This window comes from Mercenaria mercenaria, chromosome 12 (genome assembly GCF_021730395.1).
Source record: "Mercenaria mercenaria strain notata chromosome 12, MADL_Memer_1, whole genome shotgun sequence".
In the NCBI taxonomy this organism is placed as follows: domain Eukaryota; kingdom Metazoa; phylum Mollusca; class Bivalvia; order Venerida; family Veneridae; genus Mercenaria; species Mercenaria mercenaria.
Genome location: NC_069372.1, coordinates 77,735,360 through 77,754,672, shown reverse-complemented (window position 1 = coordinate 77,754,672; position 19,313 = coordinate 77,735,360). Strand labels below are relative to the sequence as shown.

The 19,313-nt window shown below is 33.2% G+C and overlaps 1 protein-coding gene across 4 annotated transcripts in view; it reads left to right on the top strand.

The window, feature by feature from the left end:
* The first annotated feature begins 2,320 nt into the window (after positions 1–2,320).
* Positions 2,321–19,313, top strand: part of LOC128546177 (uncharacterized) — a 49,401-nt gene continuing 32,408 nt past the window's right edge. For 2 of the 4 annotated variants that reach the window (XR_008366574.1, XM_053520393.1), the window contains exons 1-2: positions 2,321–2,397; positions 17,615–17,693. The gene's annotated coding sequence lies outside the window, so the exon portion shown is untranslated. Of the gene's footprint in view, positions 2,398–10,777; positions 10,864–17,614; positions 17,694–19,313 lie in introns of those variants that run through there. The other 2 variants (XM_053520392.1, XM_053520394.1) reach the window with 2 other exon arrangements.

Below are 19,313 nucleotides of genomic sequence, written 5' to 3'. Positions count from 1 at the left end.
CATATGTGTAAAATATCTGGTTTGTAATTTATGATTCGACTGTATTACCACAATAACTATGGCAACACGAAGCGTGAAAAAGTATGAAATCAACGAAAATGGTTTCAAGTTATGATAACTCAACTGTTATAAAGTAAAGTAAATTACTTATTTGCTTCAAATCCTGCTTATGATAATTGACAAAAACTCATCTGGAAAGGGGGCTGTGCCCCCAGAATGGAGTTGCTCGTATACATCATAATGTCAAAATTTTCTGTCACGTATTTGACTGCACAACAAGTTTGCGTATAATTATATCCTTTCAATGGAAATAATTGTCTGAATTAGTTCAAGAAGAATGGATTGATTTGGATTTCATCGGAGATAAAGATAGACATGTATTGTATTATTGTACGGACCATTGGTACAGTGGGCCTTAGAAATGTTAGTCTGTTTATAATGGAGTTCGATCCTCGGATGAGGCGTATGGTCTCCGCTATGATAAAAGACTTTGTGTCTAAAATCATTTGTCCTCCAACTCTGGCTCATATGGAGAAGGGTACTGAATATCTGGCTAGGTTAACTGCCCATCCAAACTTAACTGAACACCGTTGAAAACGGTGTTTAACCCTAAAAGCCAACATCACGTTTCCCGTTCTAATGCCGATTAAGAACGTTCGAAGTCAAATTCGTTGAGGCACATAGTACATGTCTTTTAACTTCAATATGAACAGCAATTACTTAGTGTCTGTGTTGACTGTTATCTTTTTTGCATGATCTTTATGTGTACTTTCAGCCGTATACTGCTAAAGACACTGGTTACAGAGGAGTTTTCATGCCAAAAACTAAATAAATAAAAATAATATAACTTAAAGAAGGAAACAATGACATTATAAAAACTAGTGGGATGTAAAACTATTTGATTATATAATGTATACACGCAACTCCATTCCCGGGGAGCAACCCTTTTCCCGATTATTTTTGCCAATCTTTCCCCAAAAAAGCAACATTTTATTTTAGTGAAATATTCATGACTGTTTTACACGTGTTTGATCATTAGAAGCGTCACATTTCCAGAAAGTAGGCACAAAAGTTAGAAAATTTGCATTTTTCATGATTCCATACTTTTTTGACAGTTCAAGCCAGCAGAGTTTACGTGATAACAGGGCTGATTCTTAAATTGATAAGCTGGTATTTCACACATATGATCTTTATTCATTATTGTGTCGAATAGCATTTTGCATTTTTCGAAAAGACTCGTAAATGTGTCATTATTTACAAAATCAAAAACCTACCTACCTCGATATTGTATATATTGATGCGCAACACCAGCACCGGACGTCGCGCAACCCATTTTAAGAGTATACCCAGCGGGATTTGGATTGCTCGTTTACCACCCGTGATGAGGATGGGGTTGAGAATATCGGCTTCAGGGTAACTGTTCGGTGTAACAAGGCTCCTATTACAACCAGTGATATAATCTTTTTCTGACATGCCATATTGATAAAAACAACAACAGTAAAATAAAATAAAAATGACTTTCTTAATAACACCTTTTAACAGTAGCGTAATTAAACAAAGTCCGGGAAATAAACTCGGTACCTGACGTTTGAAGGACAAATAAAGATGTTTAGTTCCGGTTTTGTTTTATTATTTGCAATGTAATGTTATTTATTTTTCGTCAAACTTTCATTTTTAGAATCGAGAAATATACTCTAATGAACAAAAGGAACTATTAAGGTATTTGTATTTTATCTCGTTATATGTAATAAAATATATATAAATTATTGCATAAATCTTCTACATAGATATAGTCAATTAAAACACGAGAGTCATCTTACTCGGGGTGTTATACTGAGTTGTTTCAGCACCAGTGAAATCACCGGTATGCAAGAATAAACGTTTTTACATCTAAAAAATTCCCTTCAGAACATCATTTATGTTTGATTAATTGTAACATTTTTGGTATTTTGAATTGAACAAAGTACTTTCTTTTTCTATTGATGGAATTTATCTTTTTATGAAAGATTTTGTAAAAAGTTAAATAAATATATCCTTGACTTACTTGCACGGGCCCCATGTGGTTCTGGGACGATCTGAGTATGAAAAGAATTGGAACCACTGCCTTACCCTTGCATGATCGTAAGAGGCGACTAATAGAGTCTTAACACTTGGTTTTGCTGTAACTCTGTGATTCCAGCAGTCCTTTTTGGCGCCATATAACCTATACTGTGTTGGTGCGCCGTAAAACCCAAATAAATAAATAAATAAATACTTGTACGGTGTTTTGCTGTATTGATTTATATATTTACAAGGCTATTTGAAAATACATTTATTGGCTTTTTAAACTTCGTGATTGCATAACAATTGCATAATAGCACAGGAGAGATATAGGATTTTATAGAGGATTTCAGAAAGGTAAATTAAATTTGCTGTTCAGCAGAAATTATTTGCATTACTTACATTAATAACTGTACACCTTAATTACAGTACACGTGTTAATCTGTTTATATTGCTATATATTTTATATTTTATTTATTTATGTTTATTTGTTTATATAAATATTGATTTATAGAACAACATAATATCTAACGAGTTTTAGCCTTACATTTTGGTTGGAAAGGGCTTTAGACAGTTAGCTGTCTAAGAAAAGAAGCCTGCTTAAGAATTCTGCTATAAATTGCTTGATTGGTTACATTCTAAGGTTCAAAGGGAAATTCGTATCATGGTGGCTGATTTCTGCCATCACGCCAGGACGACAATTATACGCGCCAAGACGACAAAATTCATATTTGTCGTTTTGGCGCGTTAATTTGTCGTCTTGGCGTGTTGGTGTCTTGGCGCCCCCGCCCCCGCCAACGCGCCAACACGCCAAGACGACAAATGAACGCGCCAAAACGACAAATATAGATTTTATTTCGTAATTATAAACAGTCTAATGAATAAAGAATATGAAGTATTAAGAGCAAAATGTGTTACGTCATTTTTGGAGGAAATGCCGTTTTCAAGGGCAGATAACTTTTTTTCAATACCGGTGACCTATGATTTTTATTGCATATTTTTGTTTTTAGATGATTGCCCTTCAGTATCCAAAGTTTGAAGAAATTCTGTTATTGGGAAAATTTTGGCCCCAAATTCTAGCATACGCCCTTAAATAAACTATCCATAATATTATCTTATTATCTGCTGAGTTGCTTATGTTTTCTTTTTTGTTGGGTTATGAGTAACAGCAACCCAATCATATGTCGACCTTCCAACTTTTAATCATGGAGGAAGACCCCATCCAAGCATAATTTCAAGCATTGGCGGGCAGCTGGGTAGAAACACTGACCTTCCTCAATTCCTCAAGTCATCTGGATAGATTCCTATCATGAAAGAGAAGAATTACACCATAAACCGTGGGGTGTGGGGGGGGGGGGGGGGAGTCGAACACATGGTGATTCAAAATCACTGACCTTAACTACTCGGGTCCGTAGGGGCTTATTTTGTTATTGAAAATAGTCAACATGTGACTGGTTTTAACAGTTTTAAAGAAAATAGCTTTTCCCAACTATCATTGTCACACGGAATGAACAGTACGAAATACAATCCTAATGGCTTGACAATAGAGAGAGTGACTGACGTAAACAAATTATAAACATAAGATTGTTTTGACTGAAATTTAATAACCCCCACATTTGAATTTCAAGCGTAAGAATATTAATGCATAACATGTAGAAAGTTCGAATTTTGATTAAACGACCGAACACAATGCGTAAGTTTTCGGTAATTGATCAATTATCACACTGCACACCGAATAATATCGCACTATTCATATAATTTTAAAGCAGTTGGAACTCTGATCTTATTTTTGAAAGCGGATCCTTTTGAGGTATTATAATGCCTCTTAGTTTTCTATAGACTAGCCACAAGACTGATCATAAATATTTTTCTAAATTTTCCCTTTTTTGTCGAATTCAATTCCATAGAGACAAAAGCCAGTAAATAGAGATTTTCACAGAGGAATGATGTTAAAATTGATATTGGACATAGGATATAGACTTGCTCAGTTCACTACATTCAGTCATAAAAATTTAAAAAGATATATCATAGTCTAGGAGCTAGTCTAAGTTTTCTAGTGTGTTCTTAGTGTGTCTCCATCCAAATAAGACAACCAGTATGTTAATTGGTACCAACAGGAAATTAAATAAAATAAGAAACATAAATCTAACTCTAAATGATAACTGTATTCAAAATGTATCATGTCAAAAATTGTTAGGTGTTTATATTGATAAAAATTTAAATTGGGATCAACATGTAAAAAAGGTGTGTGTGTCATAGGGTAGCATTATAATATATATATATAAATAAAATGATTAAAGTGGTTGTTGTTTTTCATTATATGTACATTCCTTTATGTCGTAAAATGACAGCTTTAAGATATATATATATATATATATATATATATATATATATATATATATATATATATATATATATATATATATATATATATATATATATATAATATATATTCATAATACAGTATTCCCTTTACTTTTTATTTGGCCTATATATCACCCTTACAGTTATCCCGTTAATCCTATTATATTCCCCTCTACTTATCCATGCTAACAGTGCACTATGCCCTTATGAATCGATGATCTGGACAAGTGCAATGCATCATTGCACTTGCCATATGTTTATCCTTCCATAAGGACATACATTTGTATCAAATAAACATTATCTTTGATAATCTTACTTGCAGGTTAGTGATTGTTTTTTTTATTTTAACTTAGGTCTTCCTCAATAATATATCATTGTAATTTGACATTTTAAATAATTGTATATCTTTAGTAATCATAATAGCATTGTATATTATCATTCTATTGTTTTGTTATTGAATACATCATTGCACTTGCCATATGTTTATCCTTCCATAAGGACATACAGTTGTATCAAATAAACATTATCTTTGATAATAATCTTACTTGCAGCTGCAGTCATTTATTGGTTCAACCCGAATTTCAAGAACTCACAAATACTTGACGAACACCCCTTAGCCGTGAGCAGTACGTTTAGTACATATAGTGAGGATGACTTAATAAATATAAAGTCACCACTTCGTCATGTGAAAAACTGCACTCTAAACTGTATCTTTTTTACAGAATATCTAAATATCTAAATGCTGACATGAAGAATATGTTTTATAACTCGTACATTTTACCGATTTTTGACTATGCATCCACTACATGGGGAAATTGCTCTAAAGGAAATCTAGAAAAAAATCTTTAAAATTCAAAAGAGGGCAGCTCGACTTATATTGAAAGAACCCTTCCAGACATCATCCAGTACTCTCTTTTGTGAACTTAAATGGTTAACTTTTCCAAACATGATTAAATACAGTATTGGTGTTTCGGTTTATAAAGCATTAAATAAACTTGCACCATCTTATATTTGTGACACTATTGGAATTTGTGACAATACATACTATAGCCTTATGGCTGTAGAAATTTGGAAAGATATACCTTACTCAATAAGAAATGCTAGCTCAGTAAATTCATTTAAATATTTACTTAGATACTTTCTTTTAATCAATACAGTGTAGAGTTATGTTATGTGACTGTTAATATGTGTTTTTCTTCTTTACAAGTCTGGGGTGTCTAACTCGAAACTTACGATATCGCTGAATTTGTATTTCATGTAATTTAATGTTTTAACTGCTACAATCTCAGTTCCGTTTATCTCTGTCCCTTCAAGTATAATTTTTATCCAGGTTTGAAGTACATGGCCCTCTTAAGGTATTTTATATAGAAAGAAGAAGGAAAATACGGATATTTAACACTTTTCAGTGTATTTTGGTTTCATTGTTATCCGTAGAAGTCTGCATAATTAATAGTTTTACTAGTATGCGCATTAGCTTTCTAATAAAAGCTTAAAATGTATATGTCGCGGGGCTCGTGTTTCCATGGTAACGTATTTTCTCTCATTTTTCAACAATTATGTATGAAAACGGGTTTTTCGACGGCTTCAGTGCCATTCTGTTATTGACCAACATGGAATATTTGGGTAATATGATTAGCAAAATACCAAGAACTTTACATGGTACCATGTTTTTCTTAAAGTTTAGAGTAACCATGGCAACAGAGATGTTTAAAATAGCTTATATGTTGCTTTTTATCGTAATTTCCTATAAAAAAAATATTATATAAAATTATCTTTCTTGTTAATGTAGCTTTAAAACATCTTATTTCTAACGTTAGTAATATTTTCGTATGAATTGCAGTTAATTTAACAAATTTCACAGCTTAAAATACTTACAGCAGTGCCCGTCGTCTGACATTTTTATTGAAAAATCGTTCTGCATGCTGCTATTATTCTCATGAATATTGTTGAAATGAAAATAAAAAGCCGAAGCTGTGTTCCTTAAATAGACCAGTGTCAACGCTTTTGAATTTTACAATTAGACATATAGGTCACGGGCTTCGTTTCCATGGTAACATCAATTTAATTCAAGACACCACAATTTTATACTGAAATTTGAACAATTTTAGAGCTTAGTTTTAGTATTTAAGTAACAAATTATCAACGGAAACTTGAAAATAGGTATAACAAATCAAACTGCCCAATTTTTATTTGTAAATGACCGTAATAAGTTACCTTTCAGCCAACTATATTCCCAATCACATCAGTTACCATCATCCATTTTCTTACATTCTGCATAACATTTCAATATAGTTACATAAAAGAAGCAAAATATTAATCATTTTTCAGAGCAAAAGACTAATAAAAAGTATTTTAGCAAATAATGGCTGTTTAAAAATAGTTCAAAAAAAGAAAAAGCACAGAATAACGTACTTTCAAAATAAAAGCTATTAATTTTGCGCGGTAACTGACACGTAACGTCATGACGTCAATGACGTCATTTTAAGTCAACAATGTTTTGAAGCGTTTCTGCGGCAATTCATTCATTATTTCTGCATTATTAAACATAAGATCGGAGGCAGGTTCAAGATTTATTTCCAGAAGAATGGATATACAAACACATTTAGTTTGTCGTAAACGTCGTCGTAAATCGTCACGTTAGCTTCCGGTTGGACATGCGCACTTACAAATATCAAGGTAACCTACCTCCTTAAGGTAACACTAAGGTAACGCTATTTCGATAACTCAAAGCATACCTTATCAACCTCGTATGTTGAGCCTGACTTACGATACCGTAAATGTAAAAAAGTGCATAAAAATGAAACGGGAATCTTTCACATTTGTAATTGTCCTATCTTTAAGGAAAAATTATGTAACAACTTGTAATTATTTCCTTCATTTTTGTGTTGATTTAGTTTAACTAAAGCAATTAGAAAATACTTTTAAATCCCACAGGTGTACCGGAGCAAGGGTATATGGAGATGTTTGGAACTTCGTGAAATCGTTCAAAAGGTCCTTTTTGCTGTTGTCTAAAAATGTCAGTATATATATTCATCGGATGTCAAATATTTCCGTATTTGAAAGCGGCAACCTAGACATTTCAGAAATATTTTTAAAATGAATTTCGTGTAATAATTGTTGATTATACGGAAGCGTGAAAGGGCCATCAGATGCTAATAAGTTTTATTACGTTAGGGCTTCGGAAAGGATATAATTATAGTTGATATAATTATTTATCGCCTTTTTCAGACATATCAAAAAACACCCGGCCCAGTGGGCCTATAAGCCAACAGTGAATGAAATCCGTATGAAATTAATGGCTTACAATAGCAACCCTAATGTGTTTTCTAGTAAAAGAAGTCAAGTGCCACATTTGTGATCAAGAAAAGTTAATAGGTTCTTATGTAATTGTACTAAAACAGTTTGTAACTGACCAATAATACATTGAATATATACAATAGCGACAAAATTGTACACAATATGTATATGTATGTTAGGTAAATTTGAATGGTAAAGGCAAAGCGCCGACAGTGGTTAGTTAGGGAGGTTGTGTCCCACCCTTCTCCATAGGATGGTTTGTGTGTGTGTGTGTGGGGGGGGGGGGGGGGGGGGGCTCCTCCAGGGAAGAATAGGACCTATGATATGAAAAACACACCTTGGTGCGCTGTTTTTATTTAAAAGAAAAAATTACTCTTTCCACTCCGTGGACTACCCCGGGTATTATTATTAATTTATGGTTCATTTGTAATGTGTCTCTTGCGATGGAGGTCTCGGGTGCAACACAGGACATAGTTTTTGGGAGGTGAATGTATAATATTCTTCTTGATGGAGCTCCTGGTTTATCTCATACGAGTAAAATTAAATGTATAAAAATGTTCAGGTAATTTTCCCTACAATCAAAGTTCCGTCTAATGTTGCAGTCATGCTGAAAAGGACATTAGTTTTCTATGAAAACAGTTCTTCTTTCATACAATGACAAGGATGTTGCTAAAAAGACTGGATATCAGTATAACTCACCGCACATATAAGAGCAGAATGCCATTTAATAAATTGTTTGCGACGTAAAATTAAAACAGAACTTCATTAGGTTTAAAAAAATCAAATACATATTAATTAATGATTACCGCATAAATGAAGTTTCATCAATTGGCCATGATACACATGTCCATGTGGCATTACCTATCGTCTGCATATGACGCTTCAACAGCAACTTCGCGCTTAATATTCTTCAAAACAAGTGAAAATAAACCGCACCGTTGTCCATCAATGATATTTTGATAAAAGTGAATTACATATAAATTATAATGATAAATCATTAAGTTTCAAATGATTTTGTTTTTGGCACCAAAAAATTGATCGGTTTATTTTGAATCTTAACCATACTTTGAAATCAGATTAGGTTTGGAAAAAAATGAATTTATATTGAAGATAAAATAGCCAGAAAACGTTGGTATGTAAACTTTTCTGGTGGAGGATGTAATCAACTCCAACCTCCCAATTCCCAGGTTCCGTAAATTATTGCTCCGTTTATAAGTGCCAAAGTACGAAATGACGATGGGAGGGGTGCGAATTTCAATCGGATTCGAATGTTACGCGAATGAAAAATGTTTGGAAACAGCTATTTGTTGGGTTTTAAAGGTGGTCAATCACATTTAAACAACATTTAATGACATTTTTTACTTTTTGTATATTCTGGTAGAGAATTATTTAAGGAACAAAAAGACCGATTACATAGAGTTAGATTCCTATTTGAAATGTATATTTTATTATTTTTATAAATTTTGTAATTACTCCCCTTTAATATGAAAGTATATAAAAAGCTGGGTATTTCTTTTTATTTCGATACAATGTCTAGTTTTACATTTGCATTTGATAGACATATCAACTATTGAACAATCTGAACCAAAATGCAAGTTTAAAAGCTGTGTGTAGCTTCTGAATTCATTTATTTCCAATCTATCTTGGTTGCGCAACCAAGATAGGCAAAGGGAGGTAATAATAATTTTTCAAACTTGCGTTTCTAATGAATTCCATCTAAATACATAATAGAGAACTTGTGGCTTCTTGTAAAAGCGACTGGCCGGTATGACCTGCGTAGATCTATAATGCACATGACAGGCACGTAGCTCAGCACACTAATATATGCATAGGCATATCGTCATTTTTCGACAATAAAAATATAAAACAAGAAATTCAATAAATAAAATTTGAAGGCTAAGGAGATGAGATATAAGATGAAATGAAGATTCAAAGAGGCTTTTTGCACACTTTTAATGTTGAACTGTGATAGAGGTATACAGTACATCCTGCATTAGCGGTCACCTACAGGTATTAATTAAGCAGCCACTTGCCTTGAATAGCCAATCTAGAAACTTCCCAAACTGACGTATTTATTGTTCCGAACGAAAAGCTCTAAGATATTGTTTTGATATAATTATAGTCAACACCTTTGACCCTCATCCTTGGCTGATACTACAATACTGGAGCTTATTTGAAACTGAAGAGTGAAGATCAAAGTTTATACTGGTATCTACAATGTATGACATAACTTATTTGAGACAGACATTATGGATATGTTTAAAGCTGTAAGACTTAACGTGCACTACACTAATATACTTTTTAGTATGATAAATATATAAATTTTTGTTCGTATAAAATACTCGTACAATTTTGAAGCAATGGTATGTGTAAACGTGTAGCAAGAATTTATCATTAGGTTCAACACAACTGACCGAATGAGTTTTGCTGTTGTTGGTTTAAATTCTAAATTTGAGTAATTTAAGTCGAAGAATTTGACGGGAAACTTAATGCTCTACTCTTCTTGGAATGAAAGTAGATATACATTCATCTCTAGTTGATATAAGACGGTTTTTTTCCCCTGCAATCATTTGAATTTCCGTACATTTACAATATTAAGGTTTCTGTCTGTTTATATTATTCGAACGCAGTTATCAAGAACTTTTTTTTCTTATTTTGTTTTACAAATGCAATGACACTGCAGCTTATGTTCATATTACCAAGTAATGAGATTCAAGCAACTTAAAAGGCAAAAAGACTTAACTTGCGGCACTATTTACATTTAAAAGCAGTTTCATCGGACCATTTTTTCCATAGTATTGTAGACACTTTTTGCGTTTAGTAGTGTTTAGATTATGATGCAAATGTATCTGATAACATATACTGTCATTTTGGTGCAGTGAACTTTTTTTGACCGCTAAACTTGATTTAGTATTATATCTGGTAAATCTTTTGAAGATTACTAAAATTTCTTTACTAACGTGTCTGAATCATGAAAGGATATCAAATTATGTTAACCTGTCATCCACTTTTGTAATAGTGGTAAAACTTTTGTTGATATAAATCTACATTTGAGCACGGTAGTCATTTAAAGTGCGCGTCTACAATAGAAATTATTATATGAATGACAGTTGTGAAATATTTACTAAACTGTAGGACTAGGAGTACCAAAATCTGCATTAGGCAAGTACATTTATTTTGACCGTGTCAGATATGCATATGCAACAGAAATGTTTTATCAATCACTGAACTAGCTAATTACATTAAATTACATTAAAATGTTGAACATCTTAATTGAACGACTGAAACGCCGAGATCTGATATTTCTTCAAAGATGTCCTCGTAAGTAGGAGTCCGAAATAGATGCGTTAATCACACAGCAAATATATGATATAAGACAGAAGAAAGTATCAGTATTATATAACTAACATACGAAATATCAATTTATATAATATTGACTGGAAATTTCCTATATACGTTGGGATTTAAAAAAAATGTCTTGATGAACATCGGAAGGTTTATACCATTAATTCAAAAAGTGACTTGCATGTTTGAGGTCATTTGAAGATCTTTGCAAATATTCATTAATACTCGTATCTCTTACGGTTTTTTTACTAAATAAAATGCCATTGCTCAATACTTGTATTTAGGCATCTTTGTATGGTTTGAAATGATAGTTGCATTGCAGGCAGACGAAAAAAACACACAGATTTTTAGGAAATTACCTCTATATCAATTTAAAAAACAACAGGAATTGGAAAAAAAAGCTAGATTATAAATGAAAAATTAATCAGATAGTTAAACAAACTTAATTTCTTCAATTTTCTATCTATTTATTATTATTATTATTATTATTATTATACCAGATTTGTTGAGCGCCCTTTTCATATGGAATATACGTTCAAAGGCGCTTTACAATTAAACATGAGACATATCGCAGATATGTAGGAAAATAACAAAACATGACATATGCAGTCACAAAACTGAAACTGAACAACTTGATTAAACGCCTTTTTCATAAATGATATATTCAATGGCGTTGTAAATAATAATAAAAATAATAGTTATTACAACAATATCATAAATGAACAATGATAATATTTACCGCCTAATTGTAACAAACAGCCATGACCGCACCCCTCCCCTTGAGGTCGATTTACCCCTATTGCCAATACTAGTGCTTTAAGCACTTGATACGCCCAGACGCCCAGAGGTTCAACCCCCCGGTTAATGGTGCCATCATATACTGTATTAGATAGAAATACCACACACTTCAAGTGAAACTCAAGTCTTGCAAAAAAAAAAACACACACACACATAGGACGTCATAACACTTAAAATGTGACATGATGAAATAAAAGATGAATTGTCAATTTAGTTAATTACATGATGAATTGTACAGTTAAGAGATCTTCGTCATCGACGAATGCCTTGCCGTAGTTCTGTATCACAAAATTAACGATGGCATATTTATTATTGGTAGAACAGACATAGTTGGTATCTATGTGTTGTAGAAAGTTTTGAAAATGTGTGTTTTGAGAGCTCTTTTGAATGAATTAAGTGATGAATCTTTTCTGAAATTGTCAGGGAGAGAGTTCCATAGTTTTGCGGCGGCAACACTGAAACTTCTATCCCCGTAGGTAACCAGTCGACTTTATTGACGATATAGATAAGGCACCAATTTTTTTACCTTAAGATACGGCATTACTTAAGGTATCTCGTATCTTACGAGAAGATTGAGTTAATCAAAAAAATCCCTACGAGCAAGAAAAGGTGACGTTACGACCACCTTAGGACTTAAGGGACCTTTGAGTTAGTCACCCTATGGAATGACTGTGATATTTTCATTTGTATGATTAAATGGTTTTGTGTTTGTTAGAGAGCCTCATTGAAAATAAGATTTGTATTTTATGTATGAAACTTAATGAGTCTTACCCTCTTTAGATAAAGAATTTATTATTTATTATTATTATAAATCTTAATGAAGTCTTAAATAAAGGGCTTGTTACGATTAACATTGAAAACTGACCTTTGTGCAAATTGCTAAAATTAAAATTACAAAACCTATCATTGATTTAAATGATATAACTGAAAAAAGTATTAGGAAATCTTTAGAACTGGCCCTTCTACATGTCGATATCCAGCTTGTCAGGGTTTTTTGCGGAATAGATATAGGTTAAAGGTCAGTAATTCAAATCCTTCTTTGTTTCATATAAAAAACGACAACTTCATATCGTCTTTACGTATCTTTAGAGAACATCACTTTTTCCTACACCTATTTTTCATGAAAGTTCTATCACAAATTAACGAAAAAATGAAAAGAAAATAGGGGGTTATGTAGTTCCTAGTGAAATGCCAGTCAGTTGTGGTCTGCTACCCTAAAAATGGCGCATATTTACTCTCGTCCGCGCAATAAACACCTACTTCCGGTTTCGATCTGCAAAACTTGCCATGTGGGGTGTATGAACATGAAAACCGTCTCATTTCATGCAGGATGTCTTCTAGTAGTGAGAAACGGTGATTAAAGCACTCGTTCTACACGAATTTGCGCAAAAAATGGGAAAATTAGGATCTATTTATTATGGACTTCTTTCGACTACACCACGGAAGCACATTTTCGACCGAATTACTGACCTTATTCCTAGAGCTTTTCCCGTATGACGTCATCAGCGACATTACAACTGGTAACGTTACTAACGTTTTTTTCTCCAAAGCGTTCAATATATGAATGTAGGTATGTTAGCGTTATTTGTTAACGTTACTAACGTTTTTTTCTCCAAAGCGTTCAATATATGAATGTAGGTATGTTAGCGTTATTTGTTTTTCAAATACTGTAAAAATATCCAAAGAAAAGTAGGGGTCATGTTTGATGCAAGAAAAATATTTCTGGTCAAACGGACACACCGTAATTTTTACACTGAAATGACAATCACAATTTAGGGTAGGGGTGTATGAATAAATTTCACATGTTAAATCAGTTTGGAGTCTTTCTTCAACATGCAAATGCTACCAGTATGTCAAGTATAGGCATGCAATATGATTTCTACCAATATATAGCAATGATTTCAAGGAAAAATCCTTCTTACAGCCAAAAAAACTGAGAACTATTTGAATCCGCCATTATGCGATACCATTTTTTCATAGGTGCTCAGGCTATTTAGTGTCTGTATGCCTATAAGGAAATATGAAAAAAAAATTTCAGCTTTTTTGCTCTCTATGTGAAGTTTCATCTATATTCAGCTTATAAAACAAGTTTCAGCCCAAACAAACCAGTAGTTTTCTCAAAATCACTATTTTTGTACAGCCATCATTTTGTCCAAAGACTGCGGTTTAAGCCGTTAAATTTGGCTGAATCACATATAATCATTAAACGCTGTTTTTTCAAAAAACCCGTAAGATATTACATCAAATATACCACCAGCAAGTGCGGAATAGACAACCACACTGAAAAAAACTTATAATTATGCAACTGTGATAAAATATAGAACAAAATTAGTGTTTAGTGAATTTTTTTGGTTAAAAAAAAAGCTTATTTTTCAGTAAAAAATGGGAAAATTGTTTTTTTTTCATCTCAAATGCAACAATACTGCATATTTTTGCATCCTATAGCTAAAGTCATATCTCATGGCCATGGTATTCAAGTTCTCTCCAACTATTCATGTCAAAATGTAACTAAAAAGGTGTTGATACTGCACACCTGGTCTCTGCTCAAATGGAATGAAATGGTATCTAAGGATATTACTAAAGATCTTCAGATTTCACACCACACAGGTGATGGAGATTCTAAAGGTCATTCTGATGTAGACAAAGGTCAAGGAACTAAAACTGTGCACTTGAAAGATGTGAGGCACCTAGCAAATTCTCTAAAAAGGCAAATTAACCGGGCACCATTTAGTGACAAAATGTTCCGTGGTAAACAGAAGTCTAATCTAAAAACAGATTTGCTCTATCTATTAAATCTAGGTGTGTTTCAGAGCTATCAAGTGCACATAAGAAGTACAAAAGCAATTTGAAAGTAATAAAACACAAAATGCCTAATATAATTTCAGAAATAGTACTATGTTTCAAAGCTTACTGTGGTACCTCATGTTCTAAATACAGCTTGGTTTGTTCTGGCAACTACAGGAAAGCAAAAAACTATATGCCAGACAATGTCAGGCTTAAAACGACTGATGATGATGAGACTTTACTCAGGAAATGTATTGAAATTCTCCTTGGTCCAGAAAGCATAGAAAAAAACTAAATTTTTAACATCTACACAGAAATGTGAAGCAGTGAACAGATCCTATAATGCATGCTTGCCCAAAAATGTTACATTTCTCCGCAACTGCCATGGCCGTATCCATGGCCAGATTCTAAGACTAAATCATGGGCTTGCTGACAATGTTATCCTTAAAACTAGGGTAAATGGTGTAAAACTGTCACATGGCTCTTCTGTTATCAGACACCTTTTAAGAACAGAGTACTACGACAAGTTGCGTAAAACTACTAGGTACATATCGCGAGCAAGACGCAGTCGTTTTGCATCACGCCAGTATAGGTACAAATTACATACAGATTTACACTATTCAAAGGATCTCACCGACCCCAAGCCTGACTTTTCTAGCACCCCACACCTAAAAGATCATGTTTATGCATAGAGTGTGATATTAGGATGAAATAAAGATGGTTATAACTAAAATTAATGTGCTGCCTTGTGGCCAGCTGAGCCGGCACTGCACACATATAACAAGTTATATTAACCGCACAAATGTAAATAAGCCTTGTATAAGTTGTGTATATAATAGTGCTATATTTATCAAAAATATTATACAAAAATAGTAAACTACTGTATACCATAGAATACAGTCCTTGAAAGAAAACTCCCTAAACTTATGGCCTGAGCATTGGTCCCCACATTTCTGCCTTTCATTATTTATGAACTGGGGTTCAATGCTCAAATGTTCCGGGTTCACACACAGAGAAAAGTGGCATATATGCGACACGTGTAGGCCTTCGGTTATTTTTAAAATATTTCTAGTGGCCTGACACATAAATCTGTGCACATAATATTGTTTTCTGACAGTTTCTCCAGGCAGTTTTGTGGTTATTTTTCCATAGCTAGGATTTTTATTTACTGGTTTAAACATATTTTATTGCATATCAATATACATAATATCTACATCTCAAATACAAAACTTAACAAGATTATATGCAAAAGGGTTGGGTAACAAGTTCTCACAACATTATTACATACCCTCCCCTTAACAAAATTCACTTACATGAGATTTGGCTACAAAATGTGTATTGAAAAAGCTATGCAAAATTTTATATAATTGAAGTTAAAAGAAGAGACAATAATATAAAACTTATCATGTCAATTTTGTATATTGTGAACAAATGATATATGTTGATGTAATGCATATATTAGATATTACATAAGGAAAATCAGAAAAATTGAAATAACTGTAGCAGATATCACAAAAGACGTTACTTGAAGAAATCCAAATAAAATAAACTGCTTATAATAAATATTGCGATAAACGTTACTTGAAGAAAATCCAAACAGAGTAAACTAACTGTAGTAGATATCACATTAGACGTTACTTGAAAAAAATCAAACAGAGTAACACTAACTATAGTAGATATCACATTAGACGTTACTTGAAAAAAATAATTTAATTCAAACAAAATAAACTAACTGTAGTAGATATTACATTAGACGTTACTTGAAGAAAATTCAGACAAAATAAACTAACTATAGGAGATGTCACATTAGACATTACTTGAGAAAAAATCCAAACAAAGTAAACCACGAAGTTTTACTACTTTTATTTACTGTTGTACAACCAAGCCATTTCCGACACCCTTTTCCCCCCACCGGTATAGAATTATAATTTATTTTTTGCTTAATTCTTTCAAAAATCAATTGTCTGGGTTGATGTGCCATGTTTACAGATTTTTTTTTATTTGCAGACGACAGAAAAGTTTAGTAATTCTACCGGGTGACAATTCTTATAGGTTATAACACACTAAATAGCCACCACCATATATTCTATATAAAATGACAAGTTTTCACAATGCTGCAATACACACCTAGTCCCATTTTAAATTTCTTTAACTTACATTTTCTTGTAGAGCAACATTAATACTGTAAAAATATCCAAAGAAAAGTAGGGGTCATGTTTGATGCAAGAAAAATATTTCTGGTCAAACGGACACACCGTAATTTTTACACTGAAATGACAATCACAATTTAGGGTAGGGGTGTATGAATAAATTTCACATGTTAAATCAGTTTGGAGTCTTTTTTCAACATGAAAATGCTACCAGTATGTCAAGTATAGGCATGCAATATGATTTCAACCAATATATAGCAATGATTTCAAGGAAAAATCCTTCTTACAGCCAAAAAAACTGAGAACTATTTGAATCCGCCATTATGCGACTACCATTTTTTCATAGGTGCTCAGGCTATTTAGTGTCTGTATGCCTATAAGGAAATATGAAATTTTTTTTCCCAGCTTTTGTGCTCTCTATGTGAAGTTTCATCTATATTCAGCTTATAAAACAAGTTTCAGCCCAAACAAACCAGTAGTTTTCTCAAAATCACTATTTTTGTACAGCCATCATTTTGTCCAAAGACGAAATCCCAGTCCTGTATATGGAAAACTCCGGGGACCCCTCCCTCAAAGAAGGCAATAGTTCAGAAAAGCGGTGGAAACAAATTATCATCCTCCAGCACCAGGATCCCGTTGGCCAGACATTGACCGCTACTTACTATCCGAAGGAAAGCAGATTTTAAACGTTATTTTAACTAGATCTATTTGTAGATATTTAAACATTTGTAGATATTTAAAAAATATTTGAATTTAATGTAATAACAAAAATTATCAATACATTGTTTTGACGTTACTGTAACGATTCTAAGTTTGACTTATTTTTATTACTTCAGGTTCTCAGGCGTGATTTGATGCAAGCATTGAAGAACAAACGCCCCAATCTCGACCCTGAGCGCATAATATTCCACCAAGGTAACGGTCCAGGACACAGGGCTGACTAAACTCCTTGAAATCCATTAGCTTGGTTTTGAAATTCTTCAGCATTTACCCTACGATCTAAATCTTGCCCCTTGGACTTTAGAGTTTTCCCAGAGATCAAGATAGCGCTACGAGTCGTGCGGTTTGAGGACGTCAGTGAGCTTCGTATGTACACGCAAAATGTTGTTTCGTCATACGTCTGTGACTGATTCAGCAATACCTACGCTAAGTTGTTACAGAGACATAGAAAATATATTCAAATCCGCGGTGATTACATTGAGCAACAGTATACGAACGTCCCGATCACCCTTCGTATAAGATAATGTATTCAGTTCCGTTATCAACTAGCGTCCAAAAGTCTATGTTTCAATTGATAGAACTTTTACTTGGTATATGTATGTAAACATATCCTGAAGCGCCGGCATGCTTGAGTTTTTCCTGTATATACTCCTACGATACAACACAATATGTTCCAGAAAAGAGGGGTATGTTGCTACTGCACCTACCCTTTTCAAAAGATTTAGCTTTCATCGAAATCGAAAACAAAACCTCGAGGGATTTAACTATAAATGGGGCGTTATTTTCCGAGATATTCTAGGGATACCTTAAAGCACTAAGATAAAGCATTGACAAAGTTACTAACACTATATTTGAAATTATGCATTCCAGACGGTGTTGGGGGAAGTGACCTAATTATCCAGCGACCAGGGAGCTAGGATGATTCTACATAATATTTACAATAATATGTTTTACAGTGAAAATTGTGTTAGTAATATCTGTACAGCCGATTAATACATGATTACCGGTGTTTTAAGTTCAACAGAAATTCAATAATATATTCTATACAGTTCCAATGATTTTTTTTCTGTTGAGTGGTTAAGGTCAATGCCAACTGCAGTTAACACCCCTTTTTGTTTTTCTGTAGTAGCAGTTCAGTCATGAAAATCTGATATTCTTAATCACGTTATACAGTAAGCCGATCTTATATGAAATAAATAACAGCCGCATATAATGGTACCCAATCTATATTATTGACAGAAAGTTTCATTGTGATTTGTAGTTAATATCTGTTTAATAACATATCGGGCAGTTGAATACGCTTGATTCCACTTGATTTCGCATTAATTTATTTGTTCAATTGTTGCATACTTTAAATTTAAAAGATCTATCTCAAATGACAAAGTCTTTAAAGATGAAGTATACCTGATAACCAGGGTCTACACAAATTTATTGAACCATAGCAATTCATTGACTTCCGGGACCGCGGAGTATATTCATTTTTACTAGGCGACGTTCGGCGGGGCAACGTTTGGCGGGAAGGCGTTTGACGGGGTGACATTCGGCGGTGCGACGTTAAGCGGGGCACCATATCAACGTTTCTCTTTGCGTCGCTGCTGCAGAACGAAATAACGAAATAGTAGAAATCAACCACCTTACTGATATGATGTTTTTATTTAACTGTAAAGATATTTCAGTGTTAATAATTCTTTACTCATAAATTTGTATTTCCTATGTCTTTTTAAATGTCAAAATATATCTTTGATATTTAATCGACTGTTAGCTTAATGAACCGTTAAAATTTCAAACAACTAGGTTCACTGCGATAATGCCGAT